At 35.5% G+C, this 24,808-nt stretch overlaps 1 long non-coding RNA gene across 1 annotated transcript in view; it reads right to left on the bottom strand.

The window, feature by feature from the left end:
* Positions 1-11,990: 11,990 nt before the first annotated feature.
* Positions 11,991-24,808, bottom strand: part of LOC138109806 (uncharacterized) — a 35,766-nt gene continuing 22,948 nt past the window's right edge. The window contains exon 4 of the long non-coding RNA XR_011150711.1: positions 11,991-12,101. This is a non-coding gene — a long non-coding RNA (uncharacterized lncRNA). The remainder of the gene's footprint in view (positions 12,102-24,808) is intronic.

Below are 24,808 nucleotides of genomic sequence, written 5' to 3'. Positions count from 1 at the left end.
AGCTAACAATAAAAACATATTATTCACACACATTTATTATGAAATTTCAAAAAATGTGCATAAAATTTTAATGTAAGTTAAAATAAGCAAAGATAAGTTCATGGAATACTTTTAGTTTTCAACTGGCATACATATGGAACACAGACCTGAAAAGCCAACAAAAGTTAATGAGAATCCATATGTTTGACTCAAAGACCTTGGCTCAGACTGAACATGACAGAGTCTACTGCTTATTTCCAGCTGCTTGACTATAGTGGCCAACAGCTAACTTTAGCTAGATGTTTTGAAGGCATTTCTGTTACTATTTTTCCATGTAAGCAATATTACCTTTTGCTACAGGAATACCAGGCAGTCATAAATAAGGGACTGATGATCACTACAATGAAAAAATAAAATTAAATACCTGTGCAAAGGAGGAAATTATTTATCTTTGTGATCTGAATGAAAAAATTATGATAAAATAATTATGATAAAATCTATTTGGTACAGTGAAATATGGCATAAAGTAACCAAACAAGCTGTTTACAATGAAATTATACAGAATAATCTTTGAGCTTTGCTGTTTTGAAAACTCAGACTAATTTTTCTTAATGAAACTCAATAGCCATTTTGAAGAGTGTTCATAAGGTTTCTAATTTTTGCTGGGCTCTGAAGCACAAATATGTAGTAATTCATTAGATAATCTAGCGCATCTACCCGAGTGCATACTTTCAGGCTGAGCAAAATGGACTCTAATTTTATGTTGTTAGAGTCCTTTCCATGCTGATATTATCTCAATTTTACTGTCTGCCAATTCACTCATGCTTCCTACACAGCACATGCGTGCCTGGAGTAACTCCTAAGTGCATGTACCTTTCAGAACAATTGCTAAACCTTTCTTCTTGCACTTGTTTTTATAAAGAGCCTTGATGAATCTGATATTTGCAATGGCTGAGGAGCTCATCTCCATTTCATATAGAGCACATCTATATGGTGAAGTCAAATAATAACTGCAGGATAATTAGGGTGAGGATTTTAAAACCTGAAATTTTTCTGTGTTAAAAAAAATGTTACAGTGTTGCTGATGCTGCCATCACTGAAGAAATCAGGAGAGGTCAAATAGACAAGAGAGGACCAGTATTTGTTAAAAAAATGACTGCTTCTAGAACACCCCAAAAGGGACTTTTGTGAGGAGAGGAGGACCACAGATAGTTTTTCCTCTGTGTTTTTGTGTTGGGTTGGTTTTCTTTTTTTCTGAATTGTGTCATTTATTCCAATCAATTATTACTACTCCGTCCAATCCTTGCACTTATGAATTTATATTGACTGCACACATGGGCATGCTTATTTCCAACTGGGAATGCCTTTCTGCATGTCAGATGGATCAAAGCAGATTAAAGTAACTGTGCAAAAGCACTGGATAAAAATGGCATTGGAAATGGAATGGGAGCAATCGTAAAAAAGAAACCAGGTCTCCAACAGTATCTATGCTGTTTGGTTTTTTTTAAGTAAGCAAGCCATAACAGCTACCTGTTCTAGTCACAGGGAATGACTGCAAGCATAGTCTCAACCAAGGGATTCAAAATTCAAAATGACTCGCTTATTTTCTTGGTTTGTAAGCCACCTGGCTATTTTGCTATGTTACACTTCTGGCCACAAATACAGTCGAATAAGGAGTTTTAAGGTAGAAATTTATAAACTGGTGTTAATAAGTAGAGATTCTACTCTATATAATGTTGTGATTTTCATGTTACAAACAGAAATGCTTGCATTTAAATACTGAACCAGGAAAAACTTGTTGTGTTAAATACCAAAGTAAACCTTTTTTCTCATACTTCAAAACTTTGTTCTGTTAAGATTTCTACTACAAAATTAAAGAAATTAAAGCCTGCTCATCTTTATAGTTAGGGAAAATTACTTTGCTAATCTCTGCCAAGAGACACAGGTGTGATTGAAAAGTCTTTGCCTCCCAAACAGAAAAACTGCAGTAAAATAATTTTTAAAATGGAATAGCTGGAATGCTGAACAAAACAAAAACAAAGCAAAACAACAAACCAACCAACCAACCAAAAAAAAAAAATCCACCCCAAAACCAACCAACCAAAAAATATTGCCAACTCATTTGCTAGTTATTCGATCATCACAAGTCCCTAAGCATGGTCTCAAGATGGTGCAGCTTCTATCTGAGCTTTCTTCTTAAATAAAATAGCTTTATTTTTTAAGGCAAACTGAACTCTATCACTTCTGGAGCTTTATTAGAGAGACAGGAAACGTAGGCATTTTTCTTTAAAATTTAGGTTAGACATTAGGAAAAAAGTCTTCATTGAAAGAGTGATTGCCTGCTGGAATAGTCTGCTGAGGGAGGTGGTAGGGTCACTGTCCCTGGACGTGTTTAAAAAAAGACTGGATGTGGCACTCGATGCCATGGTTCAGTTGATGAGGAGGTGTTAGGTCATAGGTTGGACTAGATGATCCTAAAGGTCTTTTCCAACCTAGCTCATTTTGTGATTCTGTAATCAATGTGATCTGGAGCACAGGCAATTACTTGCTTTTCTTCTAACTAAAAGAATATTGTTATTGCATATCACTGAAGTGCAATGATGCAGTTCTTTGGGTACTTCATTTCTTAGTTTCCACAGCTTCATATTAGGTATATTAGATCATTCTAAGTGTAATACCAACTCTGGGTGTCATCAAATTGTACATAAATTGATATATTAACTGCCACTACCAGAATTCCTACATTAAAACTCTGCAATTCTTTTGTTGCAGATTTTTGTCTGAAAAATGTACTCCTTTTTGCTTAAAATGACAGTGAATTGTTAACTTTTGTTATTCAGAGGTAAATCAGAATAACTTTTCTTCATAGAACTTTTATATCAGACCAGATTCAATAGATGGTCTATTCAGTAGGGCTGTTTCATTAGTTCCACTATATAAATAAACTCAAACACATGCACAAATATCCTTTATCAAAGCATATTCATGCATATTTATTCCTTGACACTTATGTCACTTGATACAAGTGCAGATGAGGAAAATTAACTGAGGAAAATAAACTGGTTGGTTTAGTATTTCTTCCCCCCTTCCAAAGAATGGAATAACTATTAATATTATTCAGTAAAGAATCACCATTAAAATAAAATATCTTCTATTCCAAAGGAGACATATGAATATATGGTAATTTTACATCCATATGGTGTTTGAACTTCACGTCTTGGCAGTTGCCTGCATGGAATTTCTACTGATGATTTTCTTCTGCTGGACATTGTTCTTTCTCTAAAAATTTCTTTTACTTCTTTTGGAAAAAATTAAATTACTGAAAAAAATAAATTATTTGGAAACAACAAAATATTAAAAAATCCAAAAGAGAAATATAAAAATTATACAAATAGGGAGAATAAGAAAAATGTAAAAGGAAAATTAAAAGTAAATTTTAACAGTGCAGTTCAAACCAGGGAAGAATTTATTTTGATTATAAATTTCAAACAGAAATTTCCTCAGTTCAACTTTGTTGGTATTGATGCTCGGAAAATCCTCTTGGAAAAAACAAAAACTCTTGCTAACTTTTCCAACTATATACTTGCAAAGGGCTAAATAGAAATTTCTTTTTCATATGTCTATTTTAAATATTTTAATCAGTACTGAAACACAATTGTAATTTATTTATTAATATTCAATTAATCTACTATTTTGCATTGAAAAGGATTGGCAAATGCTTATTTTTGTCAACTGATTTAAAGAGAAACCTCAAACTGAAAGACATTTAGTCCTCTGTTTAGTTTTTGCCTCTGAAACAGAGTGCAGTACTGAATGGGTTGTTTTTCTCTATTCCATTTCTCCAAAGCGGGAAATCAAGCTATTTTCTGCTTTTTTGGTTTTGGTTGATTGGGTTTTTTTTATTAGTAGGGTTTTTTGGTTGGTGGTGGGTTTTTTTGATGATTTTTTTGTTGTGTTTTGGGGTTTTTTCCCCTTTAAGGACTGTTTGTGTGTCAGTTGTCTGTGTTTGCTTTCCCCTGTAATTTACACTGCTTTTCAAGGATGTCCACTTCTTTCATACATTTGTAGTACACTGTGAAGAATACTAAAGCTATACTGTAAAAAGCTGACAGATCCCTTTTCTTTGTATCTGCCCCAATCACAGCGTAATTGCAGTAATGTGAGGAAGGTTGGGCTGCAATCCCTTCTAGAGAGTATTTCCAATGAAAAATAGAAAGCAGGGAAAAAAGCAGACACTGCCTGCTTTAAAACTTTCCCTTTTATAGCCTTGGAGGACTGAGACCTCAGAGTACTCTGCATGGTACCCTCACACAAAATTTTAAACACAGCTGTCTGAGTTCCTCTTGCTGCTGCAGCTCCTAACAGTTACATTAAAGGAGAGAATGTGAAGGTGCATAGAGGACATTGCAGCTGTTATGTTTTGAATGCACTGGGCTTTTCACTGATAAGAATATTTGAAGTGTGCACTGGACACACACCAAATTTTTGTTTGAATGGTATGGTAATGTTAAGATGAACATTGGTGACTTGCATTTCTTTTTTCTCTTCCTTTAGCAGACTTAAGAGGTAATTTTAATACCTGCTGCTGGATGAGCAATGCAGTGGGGTACAAGCAATCCCACAGATTTCTGGAATGCATTGGGGAAATTATTTGGCATGAAGACTGGACAGAACAACCAGAAGAGAGACTCTGCTGCTACACATAAATAGGGAAGACCTAGTCAAGGATGTGACAGTCATTGTCTGACTGACTGACATTAAAGCAGTGCTGCTTAAGATCCTGAGCGAAGTGAGAAAACACACGACTGCAATCAAATGATTAAGTTCCAAAATAAAGCATTTTGGCTCATTCAGGAAAATTATAGGCAATACGAAAGAAACAAGGCAAAGGCTAAGAAAATTTATGCCTCCTGGCCCTTGATCTGGCAAGATCTGCTCTCGGGAATCCCAGCTCTCTGCACCTAGTAAAAGGTTCTGGGGAAGCACTACCCACAGCAGAGGTGAGTGGAGTTAGATATTGCTTAAGTGAAGTTTACATAAGCAAGTGTGAGCTGTTGGAAATCCTCTGAGAATCCTGAAGGAGGTGGGTGATGTTGAGAAGCTGGTCATGAATGTCTTTAAAGTGTTATGCAAAAAATGAATGAAAAAAATGAAAATATTACCTATGCACATCTTCCAAAAAAGAAAGGAGGAGTATTTAGGTAACTACAACCAGTAAGCCTAATGTCAGTACTCAGGAAAATTGTGAAGCAAATCCTCTTGAAAGGTTTTGGAAACCAGAACAGAAAGGTTATTGTGAATGGTCATCTTGGCCTTGCTAAAGATAAATGGCTCTGGACCACACTTATTGCTGTCTATGAAGAAATAAAAAGCTCTGCAGGTAAGAGATGAGCAATGGATGTTAATATTGACCTTACTAAGCATTTCAGAATGAATCCCTTGTCTAATGAGTAATATGGATCAGCTGAATATTATACTCCTGAGCATTCAATGCTGTGGAACATTTCCACCAGCAGTCTGGATGTGAGATGATCTACTCCTACCTTGCCAGGGGCATGTCAGAGGGACCTCCAGCTGAAGCAATTGGCTGCACGCAGCTTCAGACATTTCAAAAAAGTAAAATGCAAAATCGTGCATGTGGGATCGAACAACCCAATGCAATGATGCAAGCTGCAGACTGACTCAAGTGGGGAAGCAGCTCTGCTGAAAAAAGCAAGAGGCTACTCAAGATGTCCCCTCGAGCCTCACTTATTCCACGTGTCTATGAACAGGTTAGCATGGAATGGCAGCCAATTTCATCTTGTATGACCTCAGAGAGCTAGAATTTGTAGAGGGAAAAGAATGATTAAGATGCAGTGCCTTCTCTCTTTTTCTCCATTTCTTGGTAAAAGTCAGAAGGATGGTTTGCTCTCTGTACATTTCTTTCATTTACTCTTTTTGCCTACAGAAAGATAAAGTTAAAAGGATGATTTCAAATAGACATACAAAAAGCCAAGGCTTTCATTTCCTTTCTGTTGAAAGAAACAGATCCCTACGAAGGTTTAAGAAGTGGTTCAGATAGGAATACTTTTTTCCTGGAAGTTGTGATATAAACAAAATTCAAATGAGTTTTCTCCTCTACCCTCATTGAAGTTGCATTTTTCAATCAGCTTCAATGATAATTAAATTTAAAAATGTGGAATCAAAGATTAAAAATAGTAAAAAACCCCATCAAAACCAAGGAAGTACCAAAAGAAAGAACTGGGCAAAAGACTTGGGTGAAATGTCAGTAGTTTAACCAACAGAGAAGTTTTACATTAGTAATTGCTTTTTGAGCATAACAGAGCTGAACATATAAGGTTTAGCTTAGTTTAAAGGACAAAGCTCTCTGCTATAGGTAGTATCACTACAAGACAGCTCAAATTCTTAGAGGGAAGAATGATGATAATTTACTGCTGTTTCTGCATATTTGTATTGCATGGATATAAACTGACAGAAAGTCGTCCATTTTGGGGATGTTGGGAAACTGGAAAAAAACTAGGGATAGTTTTATTGATAAGTAACTACTGATTAAAAAAATTACACTGAAAATTACTTCTAAAAAATCCCAAATTGAATTGTGAAGAGTTTCATAACATAAGATGTTGAAGTGCTGAGAGAATTTTTCCTGTATTTTGCATTGTCTCATACAACAGAGGCTTGCTTATTAACTGCTTTGTCTTTAAAAGAGAAAATTCTTTTAAAAATGTAAATAGATAGTCTATTAGTTAAACACAGTCCTATCAGAACAAAAGGAACAAAAGGCTTTTTTTTTTATTCATACGTAATAATTAACAATCTTTGATTGATAAAATGGTATCCAATCAAACAGTAAAAGTAAAAATGCTGCTTTGCAATGAGCTGTTACATATTTTCACAATACAAGGTCTGAAAGCCTCTTAGCTCAGCCTTTGTAAACTGGACTGTATGAAGGAGTGGAAAATGGATTCTAAAGAAAAGAGTGGAAAATGGATTCTAAAGAAAAGATATGCACTGAAAAAGAGTAGATGTGCACTGAGTATTGGCTGGATTGAGCTCAGAGGTTTTACGTACTGCAACTTTGGGAATGTGCTGGCATAGTGCCCCCACTACCAAACTCCTTAACATGCAGAGACCATATGGGATTTTTGACAGAAGCAGAATGACATCATTCAATTTCCTTTTTCTTCTAAACCTCTAAGTATTCCTAAACACCGAATACTGTTTACCTGTCCAACTGAAAATTCTTTTCATACATGGAAAGAAGGTAAAATGATTAGTGGTATATGAGTCTGTACAAAACATGGCTTGATATGAATTTTGTTCATTGAAGACATTATAAAGAATTAGGATGTTACAGGGTCACAGGTAACCATCTGCAATTACTTTGGATAACTTTATAGTTACAAATTAGGAAACAAGGAAACATTTTCAACAAGAGTGGGAGAATTTGCATTCTATTATACATTTTGGAAACAAACATCTTAGTTTTAAAACAAACCTAATAGTGTATAATTTCTGGTTTGTGTTTTTAGAATGCTTTGAAGGTTTGACACACCTTATGAATTATCATGTAGGCCTGTAACAGCTGTAATTTTGACAGTTATCCTCTTCATCAAAGGGCTTTTCTCTTAAAAAATACTCCTACAATGAAGGTAGAAATAGACTGTGATGTACAAAATAAACATCTATATGTTTCTCCTTGATAGCTTTTAAAAAAAATTTCACCAGTCCTTCTGACAAAATATGGCCATCTTTTTGATACAATTGATTTTGTCTCTCTTCTCACAATATGGTCTTTTAACTATTTTATTATACTTCTAACTTAAAAACATAAAGTAAAAAAAAAGGAAGCTTAGCCTTTATCTTACACAGTGTTGGTCATAATTTCTTTCATTCATTCTCAGTGACTGCCCTAACATAAAACAATTTAAAGTTCAGAGCGGGAAGAACATCATAGCTTATAACCACACTGTAATTCCTTATGATAGAAGCAATTTCCCAGTGATCAGCATAAGAAAGCACAGTGAATAGGAAGTAAGGATCATCAGAGATATCTGGCTCCAAGGGCAATGTACAACCTAATTTTCTCTAACATGAAAATTTACCAGATTGCTACAAAAGATAAGTAATAAAACATTGGGGAAAAAGAAACCCAAACCAAAACCAAAAATTACTGATTCCCTATGACAAAGTGACTTGCTTAGTGGATGTGGGAAAGGCAGTGGATATCACCTACCTAGACTTTAGTAAAGCCATTGACACAGTTTCCTACAACATTCTCCTAGAGAAACTGGCTTATGTGGAATGCTGTAAAATCACTGGGTAAAAAAACTGTATGGATGGCGAGCCCCAGAGCTTGGGTGAATGGAGGTACATCCAGCTGTCAGCTGGTCACAAGTGGGGCTCCCAAGGGCTCAGTGTTGGGGCCGGTCCTGTTCGACACCTTTATCAATGATCAGGGGTCCAACACACCCTCAGTAATTTCACAGATGACACTATGTTGGGTAAGAGTGTTGATTTGCAGGAGGGTAGGAAGGCTCTGCACAGGGATCTGGACAGGCTGGATCCATGGGCCAAGGTCAACTGTATGAGGTTCAACAAGGCAAAGTGCTGGGTCCTGTGCTTCAATCACAAAAACCCCCTGCAGTGCTACAGGCTGAGGGATGAGTGACTAGAAAGCAGCTTAGAGGAAAAGGACCTGGAAGTGCTGGCCAACACAGCTGAACATGAGCCAGGAGTATGCTGGTGGCCAAGAGGGCCAATGGCATTCTGGCCTGTATCAGCAATAGTGTGGCCAGCGGAACCAAGGCAGTGATCATCACAGATGAGGCTGCTCCTTGAGTACTCTGTTCAGCCCTGGGTCCTACAAGAAAGATATTGAGGCAATGGAGTCCAGAGAAGGGCAACAAGGCTAGTAAAGGGTTCTGGAGTACAAGTCTTATGAGGAGAGGCTGAGGGAGCTGGGGCTGTTTAACCTGGAGAAGGGGAGGCCCAGAGGGAAGCTTATCACTCTCTATAGAGCCTGAAAAGAGGCTGTAGCCAGATGGGGTGCAGCCTCTTCCCTCAATTAACCAGTGACAGGACAAGAGGAAATGGCTCCAAGTTGCACCAAGGGAGGTTTAGATTAGATATTAAGAAAAATTGCTTCACAAAAAGGATGGTCAAACATTAAAACAGAGTTCCCAGGGAAGCAGTGGAGTTACCCTCCCTGCAACAATTTTACAAATGTGTGAACATTATTCTTCAAATAATTTAAAGTGGGCTTTGTATGATCAAATTTACAAATTCAGCAAGCTCCTAAATTTTATATTTTAGGACTGACATATAGTATTATAAAAGTAAAAGCATAGAAAGATGAAAAAATGGATTTAGTAAATCTTATTTTACTGATCCCATTCACTCATGTACAAACACAAAACTCACCAGGATATTTATGTACAAAATTTCCATTTCTCTTGATAAGTTTTTAGTGAAAAATGTTGGGGGTTTTTGTTTTCTTAGAAGCTTTAATCAATTAATTTTTACAAGGCATAATTCTAGACACTTTTCCTATATTATGTTGAAATATTCTGAGGTTTCTTAGAAGTGTATAAATGGTGACAAAGAAAACACCAAAATACAAGGTGAAATTTTCATGTACACATAAATTTTAAAGCATGCATCTGCCAGTTAATTCAGTGGCAGTCATCAGCATGAGAAAAGGACAGAAAAAAAGGAGAAATTTTGGTGAACTGGGTAAAATAATCAAGCATTACTTCTTAAAGGACAAAAAAAATAGTGGTCTAGTTAAAATTCACTATGTGCTTTGATAGTAAGTATTTTTTTTCCCATTAAAAGACATTAGCATTAATATTTCTATTCACAGACAATGTAAATAAAAGCATTTGGGTGTGTGACAGCTGTGCCTGCTAGATAAGGGAATCATTGTGAAACAGTGGAGAAGTAATTTTCCTATGACTTATTTATATTCATCACTGCTATAAAGATGAAGGGGAGGGGGCAAAATCAATCCCAACATTTGGATGGAAAAGCTAAATAATTATTTTGTGAACACTGTGAATTGCTGTGGTGACACCTTTATTCTGGTTCATTTCCCACATTTTTAAGATACTAATCAACACAGTGAAGAACTTTCAAGTGGCTCTGAAATGTATTTCTTTCTTAGATTTCAAGTGTTGTAGGACAGCTGAGCAGATGCTAAAAGCTGTTCTGTGTCTGCTATGTCTGATGACACACAGAAGCCAAAAAGTTTTTATGACATAGAGCTTGATTGAATTTCACAAACATCTAATAATCTCCTGTCTGTCAAAGAAAGTAATTAGTTCCCTTCAGGAAATAAAAAAGTCTATATCTATGGGTATAGTATGATGAACTGCCTCACAGTGCATCTGAAACCTCATCTAGGTTGTAGGTAGCTCTGCTAAACAATACTTCATATTTCACAGATTAAAATATCAAATTGTTAATTCACTGGAAGTTATTTCACCAAATCTCTTCCACTTACCAAATCCTAGAGAGACCTGTTATAAAAGAGAAAGGTCTTAATTTCAATAGCAAAGCAGTGATGAAATATAAAATAACATGATCTTCTGAAAAAGCATAGGCTTGATTTCTTAGGAATACCTTGTGCTAAATTCCTTGTCTGAGAGACTGATAAACAATTTGTTTTTAATGGTACAAAATCATTACTCTCAAAATTTTGCAAATAAGTTGGCTATAAGTTATCATTATCATCATGGTACGGTCCAGTGATCTTTACAAGAGTGTTTTATACCCTCATAAATCCATGTACACATTTTGGGTTAGGAACAATAGTTGTGTGCTCTAAAAACAGCAGATGGTCAAAAATTCGCTATGGAGAAAAGTGAGTTCTAGTGCTATCAGTGAAAATGGACTCTACCTGCCGACCAAGTGATGTGGTCTACAGCCCTCTTGTCACCTGTGAAAAATCCAGCTTAAAATATAATTCCTCCTATGAAGACAGGCTCAGAGAGCTGGGGTTGTTCAGCCCAGACAAGAGAAGGCTCCAGGGAGGCCTCACAGCAGCCTTCCAGGACCTAAAGGAGGCCTATGGGAATGCTGGGGGGGACCTTTCCTAACGGCATGTAGTGACAGAACAGGGGATAATGACTTTAAATTGAAAGAGGGCAAGTTTAGGTTAGATACACAGAATAAATTCTTTACTGTGAAGGTGGTGAGACACTGAAACAGGTTGCTCAGAGAAGTTTGTGAATGTTCCATCCTTGGACACATTCAAGGCCAGGCTGGATGGGGCTTCAAGCAACCTGGTCTAGTAGAAGATGTCTCTGACCATGCCAAGAGGTTGGAACTGGATGATCTTTAAGGTCCCTTCCAACCCAAAACATTCCGTGATTCTAGGATGACTCTCAGGGAAGCAATTCATTGTTCTTTCCACTGAGAAAAGACAAGGGGCTATCTGAGGCTCTCAATATAAAGCCAGAAAAAGAAAATATCAAAAGAAAGTAAAAAAAAAAAAAAGTAGATTCAACAAAAAATTGTTTTATGGGACTTTAAATAGCACTGTAGGGAAGACACTACTCAAATATATTATCCTCTGCATTCCCAAATAGTGCTGATAACTTTAGAATAAGTTCCTTGAGGACCAAAGCTCTCTTTAAATCACTATATGAACAGAAAATTATTTGCAAAGGTTTATATATAATGTAATTAACAACTATGGATAACCACATATTTTAGATCACATGCCAAGTGCACATTTTATGATTACCACATGGTCTATACCATAATCCAAATATTCCTTTCCAGCTCTCTGTTCTTCCCTTTTTTATACTCTTTCCCACTGGCTGGTGTTCAGTAGACCTTCTTGTTTCCTGGTTGTAGCAGGTCACTCTGTCATGTAGTCCCTGGGCTTGTCTTTCATCCATAATCCTATGCCTGGCACTGTTTAATTAATAATGCTGAAATAAACCCCTGTCAGACTAGTGCTCTCAGAGTGACTGTCCAGTCTCTCACCTGTGCTCATGATGCAGCAAGTCCAATGGCTCATCTAATCTACAATCTTCATGGTAGCCTTCAGCCTGGGAGGGCAGGCTCTTCTCCTAGTCCTTCAAATGCTCTTCTGTGTGTGTCTGCACACATATCTGTGCTTGCACACATGCAAAGAAGAAACAGAAGTTCTATATTAGGACTGTATTGCAACAAACAATTCTCCTAAACAACAAATACTGGATTCTTTCCACCCCCACAAAGCTTCCATTATTTGTAAGTCTAAGAATGGTATTAAACAAATAAGTAAGGAGTATGCACATAGTTTCCTGTCATTGATGGCTGACTTTGAATGTGGCATAAGCTGACAGATACATGCACAGAGCAAAACAAGATGTACCACATAGTTTTGGTTCACCAAAGATCAGTGTTTTTTCTTTTTTTCCTCTGTTGCTGAGAAAAGCTATTTTGAGATGCAAAAGAAAAGGCATATGTTTATGGGTGTTTTGTTTCGAAAATGTGACATGCCCTAAGAATGTTTGTCAATTCTATCATGGTTTTCTCCCACATGCTGGTGATTGGTGGCTGTTGCTGAAGCAAATTACCAGTCATGGTTGCTAAAATTGATACTCTGAGGACATACAGAGACAGTGGAAAAGTCAATTTTGGTGAGAATTTCTGCAACAGTAGGCTTATTAACATTTTCTCCAGTTTATTTAAAGTCTGTTTGGTTTGGTGTCATTGTGTCATTCCCCTCTACTCCCTCCCACCTCCCTCTCCCCACTACCCCCTCCACCACCACTGAAGGTAGTTGCTCCTAAATGTGTTTGTAAAGGCATCTTTTGAAAAAAATGTATCTGCAAGCAGACAGCTGCAGCACTAGAAGGAAAGAAATGTAGTCTCAGATGTTTTTACCATTTCACTGAGGGTAGAATAATCTTAGAGAAAATTCTTTAGGTGAGATTAGAGTCATTCCACATTTACACAAATCTGAAATAATTTTGCAGGCCAGTCCTGCATGGTGTGCCTGTGATAAGCCTGGTAAGAACTAGGCAGCAAACTGATAGGTCAATAGATGAAACTCTTTTACTGTTATATGGATGCTTCTTAGTTTCTCTAGAAGGCAAAGCTTTCAGACATGACATAACAGTACTGACTAATCAGTGTCTCCATATGGTGCAGAAATTTAAGAGAAAAAATATTGTTGGTAGGAAAAGTAATTTGAAATGTGTATATATATGTATAAATGAGTATATATAAGTACATATGCAATGGAAAAAAAGAGGTGTCTGGAAATTCTGGAAAAGAGCTACATGAAGCATCTCATCAGATAGAAGTTTTTCACTTGAATTGGCAACAAAATGAATGTCATCATGACATAAAGAAGCAATATTGTCTCAGTTTCTTTTTCAGCTGCATCTGGAACATCTTATCAGGTTAGGATACATGGACAAGAAGAACAGTCAAGTTGCTTGGAATTCAAAAATAGTAAGAATCAAAAGAAAGTAGGTAAATAAATTTTAAAATAGCTGATCTTTTACATGGCAACTCTGGAGGGATGTGCTGTGCTTGTAACCCCTTGTATGAAGATGAATCCTCCTTCAAAAGAAGTTTGATTAACAAAAATGTTCAATTTTACCTCCCTGATAATCATCTTTTTTAAAAGAAATTTTTTACTTGTGGATTACTGCATATGTTGAAACCACATATGGGTCAGGCCATGTCTCAGGTGGCGGATCTGGGGGCTGTGGGGCAGGCAATGTGAGGAGAAGAGTGTGGAGTAAGATGTCTGCTTTTCCATTTTTTTGACTTCCATCTTACAGATTCTTTGGGAGATGTGAAAGGGTGTTTAATGCAAATTAAAACAAAATAATTCCTAAATAATGTTTTTTAAATACCTCTGAATTCATATCATGCCAAAAATAATAGCATTATTTTGGTTTTCTTTTTTTTTACAGTTTCAGAAAGGACAATGAGAACACATAATTGGTAAGTAAATGTCAGATAAACCCAAGAATACACCACTTTATGTTTAATGGTAACACTAGACTAAAGAGATATCAAGGCATACAACAAGAGAAATCTGTTCAGAAGAACTGTCTTTGTACTATACGTTTTCGAATTGAACTGAAATAAATCATACAATCTGCTTCAATATATATTTTTGGTTAATTTTTTAACAATACAAAAAAGTAGTAGATAATTATTAGACATTAATAGAAGCCTTTTTCTTTTTCAAATTAAAAGTCTAAACACAAGACGATATATAGGTAAAAATTACTGATAGATAAAAGTTCTAAATATCAGTTATCTTTGAGCATCAAGCTAATTCAAATTAAGCTAGCAGTTAATTGCAGCTAACTTTCCAGAAATTAAAGTCTTCTCACGTTGTTGCCATTAATTAAAAGTTGGCAAGATAAAACTACATGAAGATATAGCAGGGACTCTTTAGGCATAATGAACTGGGATTGTTGCATTGCATAAATAGCTTTTAAAATAAGTTGGTGTTATGCCTGCTCATCAGAGTTTAATTAAATCATATGATATTATGAAGAAACTGGAGAACACTTAATTTAATATAAACTGGACAGACCAGGTTGAGAGGTATCATGGTGTCCTGCAGCCGTAGGGAGGAAAGGAGAGATCCAATAGGCAGGAATTGTGGAGCAAGATTGATTGATTTAATTATTTTACAAACTCTTTTATAGACTTTTTTCTTCATAGTCTAATTGGTCAAAGGATTAGCCACCCCTTGGGGGTGATTGGCTAAAAATCCTAAAACATCCATTGTCAAAATATTTTCCTATTGTACCATAAACAAGACTTTTCAAGGCTGCAGGTGTTCATAGTTTATAGAACACTGCTACTGTCTTCCATGAGAGACAAAAGTATCTCACGGGACTGGAAAGAAGCAGGAAGAATCCTTGCAAGAGCAACATTTACCACAATTACCACAGAGAGGTAATTCCTGTTAAAAATTACAGCATATGCCAGTCGCCATATTTCAGGACACTAGGCCAGAACTGGGAGAGCATTGTGTTGAATGGGGAACTTCAGAGTGTCTATAAATTCATTATAGCTGAAAACAGCATTCAAGCACACTGTTGTCTCAAGTCATTCTTACCCAAAGTGCCACCAAACCCAAATTTTCATTGTGCTGTATCACAGGTGAGCTATTCAGCCACAGTTATCAGAGACATGGTTGCCAAAGCCTAATAAGAGCTGTATGTCTAAGTTAATTACAAACTCCTGGCCAGAAATAAAAAATTACTGCACTAGGCTATAGGGCTACAATATGCTAGGGCAATCCTTTATAATTCTGCTATTTATGTGCATTTATGTGCACATAAATATATAATATTATAATTATAATATAAATATATTCATATTTATGTGCAATACTTAGGTTCACCTCTGCTTACAGTGATACACTTTTCCTCAAATACAAAAGTCTCACGACAACCCGTATATTAACCAAAAAGAAAGGGATCAAATGTAAGTTGGTTTTTTGCATACAGTAAAAAAGAATGGATAATCATCAGTATTTGTTTTCCCTGATATTTCTCTAAAATAACAAATATAAAACAATGGAAGGGATTTTGTTGTGTGCTTGCAAGTGTGAAGCATTGTACACATGTTGACCACTTGAGTGTGGCAAGTAAAACAGGGAATTTTACCTTAACCTTCCACATTTCACTGTGATCCATGTTAAATTTTTATTAGGAGGGGAGTTGAGCTTTGTGGGGAAAATAATTCTTTGTATCTTACTGTTAAAAAATCTCAAAAACTCTATCGGCAATGCATAAATTTAGAGAAAAGCGAAATCTCTAACTTTTGTTTCTCATTAAGAGCTCTCTCTATGCTGTACCTGAATTCAGATTGCTTATTATCTTGCCACATTAAAAAGCTAAGTAATAATATGTTCTTTTGTGTAACCATCTGACGAGCTAACTTTCATGACTTTTTCCAATAAACTAGCATAATCTCCCTGAAGAAAGAGAAAGTCACATGTAGATCTCATTGTACTACCGCAAAAGGCATACATATCCCTACCTCCACCCACTGCTCGTTTGGGAGATTCAGCTCTCACTGAAGTGCAGTATTATCTTTCTGTTGACTTCTGTTGACTTCCTGTGTGCATGAAGCTCAGAAAACCTCTGGCCTGGCTTATAATTGCATTTCAACTGTTATTCTGATTTTCAATCTTGCTTTGACATACTTTTATCTTAGCAGAGATTTGTCTAACTTCCTGTCTGCTACTCAAGTTTGGTTTGGGAGTTATATTAAAAGTATAACCTTTGAAAAATGGGTTGAGATTAACAAGTGCTGCAAGTATTTATTAAATGTTCTCTTAGTGCCATAAAGCAATGGGGTTTTTTCAAGCTGTCTACCAGAGAGACAGTTATGACTATGAATAATAGATTGAGTTTTGAGATAATTTATATTAGAAAATAAATCCTGTATCTGTAAGACCTTTTCTTGCAGAGTATGTGAAAACCAAATTAACTTGGTGGCATTATGTACCTGAAAATAACAGCTGCTCAAAGAATATTTGTTAAATTATTTACTTGACATATTCTGTATTTTCTTCCAGGGAAAAAAACCAGTATTTTTATCTCTGTCTACATTTCCAAAACACTAAGGACAGGGTTATTTTTTGCCGTGGCCAGGAGGGGGCATAGCCAGGGCCCTGAGGTTATTCTATACCACTGCATGTCATTGCCAGGGATGGATGCAGGAAAAGGAAGTCTCTTCTGGGAAAAAGGGAGTCCTTCCAGTTGAGAAAAGATGGCAGAGGGAGCAGTCCTATATTGTTTATTGCTAGGGGCTTTTAATGTAAATAGTTTCTTCTTCTATACCTTTTATTATTAAAATTGTTTCTGCTATAGTTCTTTTTCTTATCTCATGGTTTACAGTAAATTGTTCTTTCAACCCATGATCTTTGCCTTTTGTGCCTCCAGTTGGAGAGGGGAGGAGACATGGAACCTGGTTTTAGCAAGAGTACTAAAGTTGGAGAATACCATTCCTAAACTACGACAGTTTCCTCAGTATTAGAGACCATTATGTCTATTTAAATGTCTGGAGCAGTGAACATAAATATGTTATTTGTGCTACAGAGCAAGATTAAAGCTGATTACAGATACTCAGATAGCTAAGTAAAGCCTAAATGTTTAGTTAAAGAATATTTCATTTGACACAAAGAGAGACCACAATAGGTAATGGGGTGAAGACAGCAGTTTGTTATGTTCACACTGCATGCATTGCCTCCCTGCTTAAAAAGAAATGACCACAACCCCAGCACCTTTTGCCTTCAGTGAGGCATTACCATATACCTCATCTGAGGTCTTACCTTTCAAATGTCTTTGGTTATAAGGTTCTTTTGGACATGGAAGTCAGTATTAATCCTTTTTTGAAGTGAAAGTCATTTATGGAGAATCTTAAGAAACTTCCCTTAAGGAAAGACTTTACTTTAAGAAATCTGCTTATTAAAATAATCTTCTCAGACAAAGGGAATAATGAGAAATAGTTGATGAGCCTTTTTTAGACAGTGGATGCAAAATCTTCATATGCAATCTATATGAGTAATGTAAAATCACCTGAACACATTATATCACCTATGACAACCTACAATTCATTACAAATGCATTTCATGACTGAAGAGATATGGTGGGAAATAATAAGAGACTCCAAAAGTATAAAGGAAAGAAAATAAAATTAATCTCCCTTGTAGTTTTAAGTATCCAGACATAGAAAATAGAGGTAATTGTTGAAGAGAGGGAAAAAACAGAGGATAACATTGAGAAGACAAGAAAACCAGAAAATAATACAGGAAACTGAAGGTTGAGGACAACAAAATACTTCAAAGCAGATCATTCTGCTTAATATACTCCAAATGGAGTATATCCATGCAATCATTTTTCAGTGCCTCAGTATGGAAGGTTTCAACAATGTGGCAGTCGTTCATGAGGACGACTAAGTAAGGTTCCTTTCTAATGTACATTTTGACATATTCTAATTCAAAACCAGTTTATCTGACTTCAGACACTTTCTAGTGATTAGAAGCAAGCTAGACATTACATAAAGTCAAAGAACTGCAGAAGTTTTATGGAACAGGGTTCTATTTGAGTATATGAAAATAAGTTTGAAAGACTATATAAAACCTCCAGAAGACTGTATTAGAGATCTCATCAACCAACTTCTCAAAATAGTGCTGAGCAGTAAGGAACAAAATTTTACCACAAGCAAAGAAAAGAGGATGCAATAACTTGTGCCTATATTTACACTATAATTTTGAAATCAGCAGCATTATAGAATAAGTAGCATAAAAATTTATTATCTTAAAGGTCTTTTCCAACCCAAATGATTTAATGATTTATATACAAATATTTGTTAGTATATATAGATGTATGCACACTCCTGAGTTTCTTTTTTTTGGATTCTATCTGAAGGTTCAAAATAGAGAGTATAACCTGAATCAAAAGTTTTTCCCTTTAGGTAATGTCAACAAAACAGCTTCAATAAAATTATATGTATGGTTAATTTATACTTCTAAATGATAGGATGACAATAAAATTTTTTTCTAAAAAGGTAGGTCTGTTGTGATTGTACTTTTGATGTCTCATGAAAGGTGAAAAATTGTATATATTTTAGTTCCATGATTTTTAGTGCAACATTATGTCTTTTGGTACATTGCAACCTTCTTCACAAAGGAGGCCCTTCAGAACTCCTAAGAACCCATTTTTTGACATACAAAAGCAAATACTAAAAGTGGTGCATAACATGCTCTTATAATTTGGGATTTCATACTAGGTCAGAGCAGCAAGTTTAAATGGAGGGTTTTTTTTTCAGTAAGTGCAATGGGTAGTTTATCCTCAAAGAAGAAGGAAATCCTTTTTGTAGACTGCAGCTTTTTCATGAGGGGAGCAGAGAAGGCACAGATCTCTTTTCTCTGTTGACTAATGATAGGACCTGAGGGAACAGCATTAAGGTGTGTCAAGGGAGCTTTAGGCTAAATTTAGGAAAAGGTTCTTCACCCAGAGGGTGGCTGGGCACTGGAACAGGCTTCCCAAGGAAGTGATCACAGCACCAGCCTGACAGAACTCAAGAAGTGTTTGGACAACTTTCTCAGGCACATGGTATGTCTCTTGGGAATAGTGCTGGACAGGGACAGGACTTAGACTTGATGATCCTTGTGGGTCCTTTCCAGCTTGGGATATTCTGTGGTTTTATGACTCACAGTAAATGAAGGTGAGATTTTAAAATAAAATTATTTGCATTAATTGTTTTTATATTTAATTTTGTTTTGGTTTGGTTTGTTTTTTTTCACTTAGTAGTGTTACTTCCAGCATTTCTAGTAGCAAGGACTTTGGTTTCTGGCTGCATTTCTTTTCTTCTTTTTATAAAATCAATGGAGGTGGTAAATTTTTGAATTGTTAATATCATCCTCTATCAAAAATGGCTTTTTTACATTTTATTATGCCTGTTTGCATTCCGTTGTGGAAAATCAAACTTGTATTTTTGCTGAAGCACAAATGACATTAACAAGCAAAGGAACTCCTCAGTACAAAGGCCTGTAAGAATTTATATATAATTTCCTATCTTCCTTACTGTGTCTCAGAATGATCTTTCATTATAAATAGCACAGTAGTTTTACAAAGTCCTTGTGTACAGCTCTTAGCCATGGAGCTCAGAAGATGTCAGTTAAAAAATATTGTAAAAAAAATGCTTGAAGGAAAATTACATGAAATCTATAATAAAGCTTTATTACTGTCAATAAACTCTCCTATCTTTGGTACATACAGTTGTTAAAACTACTTGGAACAAATTACCAGCAGGCAATTAAGCTAGAAAAACAATAGGGATATGACATGAAATGAAAAAAAAAGCTAAGAAATTCAAATTCACATTTTACACTTCATCATTCCATTGTTACAGAATGCATAATATCTGTAAATGGAGGCTAGATCTGTACACCTTTTGACCTATCTGCTGACAAACTGTCCCAAAATAACAGTACCTGCAATTAATCTAAATTCTTCAACAGAGCTGTAATAATCTGTATTTCTGTTTGCTGTAACTGTATGCTACAGAAAGTTATTTTTTAAAGTATATTATTTACCAGAGAAATAGAAATATCAGTTTTAAAACCACTCACAATTCCTGCATAATCCCACAAGGAAAACTGAAGAGAACAAAGTCAAATCAAGTCAAAAGTGGCAAAAGAAGAGGTCTTAAGAATACTGCAAGACCATTTAGATAAATCCATATTCAAGCATACAGGGCTTCTTCTGGAAAAATACATCTATAAATAAAATCACTGATTATACCAGCAAAACTCCTATCCAAAACCAGATGTTCAGAGTCACTTCTAAATGAAAAAATATCTTCTTCTGAAAGAACTTTGGAGGATTAATTTTTGTGCAAGCAGGAGGAATTACAATGTTTGGATTAGATTCCTAAAGTATTTCCTCCTTTGAATCTGCAGAGATTTGAGGAAAAAAATAGTAAAAGGTAGACTTGGATTGATACTCATATCTCTATTCCAGAAGTGTAAAGAATTAGGATTCCAAGGTGCAGCATGTGGTTCCATCAGTGGAAACAGCACATATCTCACTGAAATGTCAGTATGGTGTCTGGAACCAGAAGTTTTGGACAGACTTTATATCTCTTTTTGAGATTTAACCAAAGCAAATTGCCTTCTCTGGGGCATGCCTGAGCTAGTTAGGTAATTCCCTCCCTGTCCACTGAACTCCCCTGTTCTGGCAATTCAATATTTATGCATGTACAGAATAGTCCTAACCAAGTGCAAGGGAGACTAGAAAAATAGGAACATAAGTCCACTGTGAGGTGGGGCATGCTCCAAAGGTGTTTAACACATACTGACAAGTTCAGAAATGTAGAACAATTAATTCAAACTTACTTTCTGCATACAGAACCCAGAATGCCTCACTCCATTCTGAGAACATCCACCGGGATGGATACAGACAATTGCTTGTTCAAAAATCATGTTAGCTAAGTAACTCTGATTTGTTTAACCACACTGGTGCAACACTCTTTATAAGCTAAAACATGAGACTTTATTCCTTTCTATATGGTAGTTGAGTTGTCAAAACAGCAATCCTCAGCTTTTTTAATTGATGATTTAGGCTTTTGGGGAAGAAGAGAATTACCAATATAATATTTTATTGCCATGGCAGCTTCCATTTTGCAACCAAAGCAGGATGAAATTTTAAGAGATCTCTTACTACTTTCACCAGTTTTGTTTGCTTGCTTATTTTCAAACATGTTCATTTTTATTCCTTTTTGTAAGGATCTATTTAAACTATTCCAGTGGTTTTGCATTTCAGACTCTGATGTCAGAGCACACTAATATCCTTTTATGAGAAGATACAAAAAAGTAGGGGTTAGAATATTTTGGAGTAAGAAATTTACATTTTTTGTCTTTTTAAACAGATTAAACTCATCTCCTAAAGAACACATATACAGCTCAGCAGCATACGGGAGGGACAACTACAGAGACTGCTTACATATTTTACAGTGAAGAATAATTCGTTAAAAGAATTCTAAGGACACGATTCAAGACTGCTCCTACCCTGTTAAGCAGCTTATGCTTATCTGTTCAATGCAGTCTTGTCAGATGGCTGTGAACCTGCTCTTCCCTGCATAGAGAGAGTGTGCATTCTGGCACACTGTTGATCTCAATGTAACAGAAGTTTTCCAAAGAATGTGATTCTGCTGCTTTCAGAGCATAGTTCTGATCACAGTCCTAAAAAGATTCCATGTAGATAGACATATATTTTCAAACCTGTATAACATTGATTAGGCTTTTCCATGTAACATCAGCATTCACTGTGTCTTAATACTTTCTCTGCACAATTTGTTATATTTTTCTTTCTTTTATTTATCTGTCTAGGACAATTTTCTCTTTCTATTCATGAATGGCATGGTAGACAATCCTACATCTCAATTCCTATTTTGAAGTGTAATATTCATTTCTATCACCCTTTTCAGATTCAGTCCATGAACGAAACAGCAAACAGCACAAGCACAGAAATCCATTGTGAAAAAACATGAAAAAGTGTCAGGAAATGTGAAAATTAATCTCATCTTAGCTCAGAGAGTGAGTATTCTCTAGTAAATTGGAATAATATTTAATTAGCGACAGGGTCTCTGGCTACTAATCAGAAATTGAGTAAACTAATTGATTAAGATTTTTTCAACGACATTGTTAAATAGCTTGTAAAATGCCACAGAATATACCTCAAATATTGCAACTGACATCAAATCACATACTCAGATGAGCTGTTAAATGAAATTACTAAAATTCTTTAACAAAGAGTGCATTTCTGTAAGAAAGAGTTCATCTTGATCAAAGGAATATTTTCCATTTTGAAAGGAGATGGAAAAGGAGACATGAATTAAGAAAAATTTATATTATTTTCAGCAGATTGAATCTTATCAGAAAATATCTATCATCATTTCTCATCACTATTCAGCTAACAGGTTATCATGGATTGTCATCAGCAGATGAATGAAGTTGCAGAACACACTAAAAATAAATGTATCATTCTTCAATACTTATCTGAGAAACACACCTATATTCTATAGCAAGAAGACACCAGACAACTCTGTTTCCCATAGTTTACCAGCCTCTACAAAACTTGAGAACAGGTCAAGCCCCCACATTTATTACCCTCCTAGAGATATTGTAAGAATTTCTGAAGGACTGCAGGAGCCAGCAGCAAACATCAGGGGAGCTTGAGACTGCCAGGCTATCATAGAAAACCAGCCAGCCCGACTCTGAAATCAGTCTCCCTGGAAAAAGTCCAGTAGAAGACAATGGAGCTATGTTGGAAGTGTAGTGCTATAATTGTGATCTGAATCTCTCCTACAGGATTTAAGGGAGTCTGTTTAAATGAGGTTTCAGACCCTTCTCACTGTTAGCTGCAAACGCAAAATTGTTTTACTACAAAACGTTCTAGCACTTATTTCAGAATCTGATAGATGTTTGAAACTTTGGCACACAACTGCATTTATTCAATGACAGAATATATTTTCCAGGGTACTTTAATTAGTTATAGACATGCACAATATGAACTTGACCATCTGATATAATGATGCTATTAAAAATAACCCCCATTGTTGGAACATTATTTAATATTAGTCTGCCAGAAAAAATTTCTGTCCTGGAAAATTTTCCATAAATAAATTAAAGGTTAAAATTAATTAAAAGTCATATTTTGTGAAATAATTAAATGTGCACAGAAATGGAAAACTAGAAGGTGAAATTCAGAGTAATTTTTTTAACTATATTTATTTTTTCTTTGATAATATCCAATAGAACTAGTTCTATTTATGTACATTCTGTTCTACAAAACCCCTACTCCTTTTAAACAAAGCCATACATGAGTTGAACACAGATCTATTTGTCACATGCATAAAACAGAAAATGTCTATACTATTTGCTGAAATGTGTCATTATACAGTTACTGAAGCATAACAGTGAACAGCTTGAGGTTCATCTACTTCTGCCTTAAAAGCAAGTTGAAAATTAAGTCAGCATAGTTGGACAACAATGTTATCTATACATTTGAAATTAATTAGATAACCATGGACAAATTCTAGCAGTTTAAATCAGTTAAATTTATAAATGTGTAAAATAAGCTTATTGATTCAATGTATTATGGCAAACCTGTTATTTTCATTCTTGTGCTACATGAAATTCAAAGTTGCAATTAGCAGTCATCACAGGAGTTTTTGTACTTCATGACCTCAAAATCTTTAGCAATTTGAGATCAAAATAATGCTTGGGCACTGCAATAGTTACAGTAAGGATCAACATATAGTTGTTCAACATATAAGAAGAGAACAAAATTATCTTTGGAAAACATTTGGCATAATTTGGCTGGTACTTCTGAGCACTAACAAAAGCTACAATAAAACTTAATTTGAACTAAATTGAGAGACAAAACATGAAAAGATAGTAATGTAGAATGTACTTGGATTTATGCCTGCGGGTTCTTTCAAAATTATGCCAACTTTCATGGATACCCAAGTTTAAGAAAAGCCTATTGCAAATGTGCTCCAAAATCAGAGGCTCTAGGGTCTCAAGAATCAATAATGTGGCCCATTCAGTCATGGGAATGTCTAATGTTTCTGTTTCTAATTTATTTGTATTTTTGTTCTCAACAAAATTTGCATGAAGCTCTTCTCTGTACAAATGTTTTTATGTACTCCCCTTTCTATGCAGTGGTTGTAGCATGTGACTCTGAATTATATTTCTGAACTGCCTTTTCAGCTTTATATATTCTTAGATACAAAGATCCCATTCTATGGCCATTGTTCTTCTGTGAAGTGGGAAGGCTTGAACCTATATTCTGGTGTCAGAATATGAGAGAGTAACTAATGTTTCTGATGTTGAAATAAAAGAAATAAATCTCATTTAGATTGTTTCCTTCCTTTCCTCCATCATTATTTTAGTCTCTTTTTCAGCTTTAAATTTTGTTCTGTTTGAAATGAATACAAATACAAAGTTCACGTTCAAAACTTAGCTGTAGTTCTATATTTCATGTTTTCAGATGTAGTCAGTATAGTCCCAGCAGGTAGAAGTAACACCATTCCCATTTAAACTTTCCCATTGAAGCACTGGTGTGAGTTAAGAGAACTAAAACTCCACTTCTGAAAGACAAGTTACAGGGTTTCTGCTGAGTGATAACAAGGCAAAGTCTGGCCTGTCCATTATGGACACTTTCTTCCTCCTGAAAGAAATTGTCAGACAGACCACATGTCCTAAATAGGAGTAAGAAACTTGGGCAGCAAGAGTAAGTTCAAAACAGGGTATTGTTATTTGTTATGGGAAAAG

This window comes from Aphelocoma coerulescens, chromosome 4, assembly GCF_041296385.1.
Source record: "Aphelocoma coerulescens isolate FSJ_1873_10779 chromosome 4, UR_Acoe_1.0, whole genome shotgun sequence".
Taxonomy (NCBI): domain Eukaryota; kingdom Metazoa; phylum Chordata; class Aves; order Passeriformes; family Corvidae; genus Aphelocoma; species Aphelocoma coerulescens.
The sequence above is the reverse complement of the archived record's forward strand: the minus strand, read 5'-3'. Positions and strand labels throughout refer to the sequence as shown.